The sequence below is a fragment of the Stomoxys calcitrans genome, chromosome 1 (genome assembly GCF_963082655.1).
Source record: "Stomoxys calcitrans chromosome 1, idStoCalc2.1, whole genome shotgun sequence".
NCBI classification, from domain to species: Eukaryota; Metazoa; Arthropoda; class Insecta; order Diptera; family Muscidae; genus Stomoxys; species Stomoxys calcitrans.
This window is the reverse complement of record NC_081552.1, coordinates 266,719,240-266,722,935: the sequence shown is the minus strand read 5'-3', so window position 1 is coordinate 266,722,935 and position 3,696 is coordinate 266,719,240.

The window sequence follows — 3,696 nt, the reverse complement described above, 5'->3', positions numbered from 1 at the left end:
CCCATCACCGTAGGATAGGGGGTACATTCCGTTTGCAACAACACATCAAAATATCAGTTTCCGACCCTACAAAGTATATATATTTCGGATCATCGTAAAATTCTAAGATGATTTAACGATGTCCGGTGTCTGTCCGTCTATGCGTTCTGTCCGTATGTCCGTCCGTCTGTCGTAATCACTCTACATCCTTCAAAAATTGAGATATTGAGCTGAAATTTTGGTCCTTAAAAGTTTTTGTCTCTAACCGATAGGCCTCCCAACATAGCACCCAAATATGGTTCAGACCGGCCTATATTTAGATATAGCCGTCCAAATAGACGATCTGCCGATAAAGGGTCTGAAGCCCATAAAACTTTATTTGTTATCCGATTCTGCTGAAATTTGCCACGATGAGCAGTTTTAGGCCTTCCAACATCTGATCCTAATATGATTAAATCGGACCTATATATAGATATAGCTGCCATATAGACCGATCTCCAAATAAAGGGTTCTGAAGCCCATAAAAGCATTATTATACCCTGCACCACCACTGTGGTACAGGGTATTATAGATTTGTGCATTTGTTCGTAACGCTAAGAAGGGTAAGGGCTAGACCCATCGATAAATATACGGATCGGCTTAGAATCACTTCCAGATTCGATATAGCTACGTCTGTTTGTCCGTCTGTCTTTCTGTCCATGTATTCTTGTAATCTAGTTGTAGGTCACATTTGTAGTCCGATTTTTACAAAATTTTCCATAAGTGTCTTTTTGGCCCAAGGAAGAACGCTATTGATTTTGAAAAAAATCGGTCCAGATTTAGTTATAGCTCCCATATATATCTTTCATCAATGGGCCCTTTTAAAGCTGTGGAAGCCTCAATTTTGGTGCTATCTATACCAAATTTGGCAAGAAATGTTTCGAGTGATGAGTCCTCATATGTGTGCAAAATTCATCCAAATCGGTTCAGATTTAGATATAGCTCTCATATATAACTTTCGTCCGATTTGGTCTTTTTAAGGCTGTAGAAGGCACAATTTTCGTCCAATCTTTACAAAATTTGGCATGGTCCTTTTTATTCAACGTCTTCATATGTGTGCAAAGTTTCAAAAAAATCGGTACAGATTTAGGTAAAGCTCCATATATATTTTTTATCCGATATGGCCTTTTAAAGCTATAAAAGCCACAATTTTGGTCCCGATCTTTACAAAAATTGGCATGGGCCGTTTTATTCAAAATACTCATATGTGTGCAAAGTTCCATAAAAATCGGTTCAGATTTAGATATAGCTCCCATATATATTTTTCGTCCGATTTGGGCTTTTAAGGCTGTAGAAGGCACAATTTTCGTGCGATCTTTACAAAATTTGGCATTGGCCGTTTTATTCAACGCCCTCATATGTGTGCAAAGTTTCATAAAAATCGGTAAAGATTTAGATAAAGCTCCCATGTATATTTTCATCCGATATGGCCTTTTGAGGCTATAGAAGCCACAATTTTGGTCCGATCTTTACAAAATTTTGCATAGGCCTTTCTATTCAACGTCTTCATATGTGTGCAAAGTTTCATAAAAATCGGTCCAAATTTAGATATAGCTCCCATGTATATTTTCATCCGATATGGCCTTTTAAGGCTGTAGCAGGCAAAATTTTGGTGCGATCTTTATAAAATTCAGCATGGGCCGTTTAATTCAACGTCCTCATATGTGTTTCAAAATTTCATCCAAATCGGTTCAGATTAAGATATAGCTCTCATATATAACTTTCGTCTGATTTGGTCTTTTAAGGCTGTAGAAGGCACAATTTTCGTCCGATCCTTACAAAATTTGACACGGGCCGTTTTATTCAACGCCCTCATATGTGTGCAAGTTTCATAAAATCGGTTCAGATTTAGATATAGCTCTCATATATATTTTTCGTCCGATTTGACCTATGAAGGCTTTAGAAGGCACAATTTTTGTCCTCATCTTTACAAAGTTTGGCATGGCCGTTTTATTCAACGTCCTCATATGTGTGCAAAGTTTCATAAAAATCGGTCCTGATTTAGATATAGCTCTGCTCCGCCCAACTTTTGCCTTTCCTTACTGGGTTTTTAATCGATTTCGCTGAAATTTTATACAACATAGGTTATAAATATGGTTAAGATCGGACTTAATTAGATATAGCTATCATAGAGACCGATCTGCCGATAAATGGTCTGAAGCTCATAAAAGTTTTATTTATTTCCCGTTACTATAAAAACATTTTTTCTTCTTCAAGCCTGCTACCATTCTCCATGGACTAAACTTTTTGGTAAAGTGCGCTGGTTTCCTTTGCCCCTAAGTAAGTGATGTCAGGCAAAGTTGTCAACACTTAACAATATCACCGGCTTTGATCCATTTTCAGCCTCCAATTAAAGAGCTCATGAATCTTCTTTTCGCAATTGTCCCCGTTAATAAATCGGTTTATTTATTTTCAAAATTTATTGCCACAAAAATATTGTGCGGTATAAAGCGCGCGTATATTTTTATCCGAAGCCATCAACGGAAATAATGGCTTAATAAACAACAACAACATTTCCAAGAAAAACAATTTCAAGCAAAAAGCTGGCCCCTGCTTAGCAAACGCCACCCCCCGTTCACAGAGCCATTTCTGCAAAGTAATCGGTGGTGGGCAAAAATGAAAACAAAAAATAAATAAATTTCTCAGTGAACGAATTTATTTGGTGGTACTACTCGTTCGCTCCCCGCTCATTCGTACGCATTTATAAATTATCCCTAAGATAGTTAAGAGCAGATAAAAAAGCAGAGTAGCGCCGAAAAAAAAAACCAGTAAACGAAACAATAAAACGCCACAGAAAGGAGCAGCAGCAGCAGCAGCTGAAATATTCCTCGCGTTTGCCAAGCCCAGTGGAAATGGCATAACCAGATTCCCCAACACTCCGCAGAGTAAGGAGTAGAGAAGAATGGTAAATAAAATGTCACCATATCAACATAGATGCCCGGAGATCTGCTGCTCTCTGGCGGGGGGGGGGGGGGGGGGGGGGGGGGGGGACGATGTGGAGGTCAGAACAAGGATAACACATTCCTTGAGAAATACCAAGCGAATAGGGTAAAAAATCCCAACAAACGTAAATGCTAATGGCAAACATTTGCCTGCTTCACACTTTGCAACTTTGAAGAAGTAGCACCTCTCCCCCCGTCCATTCAACAAAGTCGGGGTCCGGAGCAACCTAAGTATCAGCCGAAACAGAAAAAAAGGAGTTTTTACGAATTGCGGCTATTAAGCAAATTGATTCAACTTTGAATTTATCTTAATAACAATCTGCTCTAGAGCACAAGAAAACACCACCAGCACCAGGAAACAACAACAAAATAACAAGTCTCCCCCCCCCCCCCCCCACTCAACACCACTTTCACAGGGGGATATTGTGAAAGGGGTGGCAGGGGAGTTGAGGGGGAATTGAGTTGAGCTCATACGTTACTTTTTTCCCATAGAAATTCAAATGAAAATTAAGTCAAAACCTTGAACAAACAACAAAACTTGGTCGAGCTAAACACAACTTCCCCACGGTGAGGAAGTGGAAGGAAAGCACGAAGAAGAAGAAGACAAATATGGGTTAAGATTAAATGCAAATACCAACAGGACGACATTTCGGAATATATGCGGAATTAAATTGACTTTGACTTGGTTTATCTAAGCACTCATTTGTTTTTTTTTTTTCTTTCTCTGTCTTCGGCA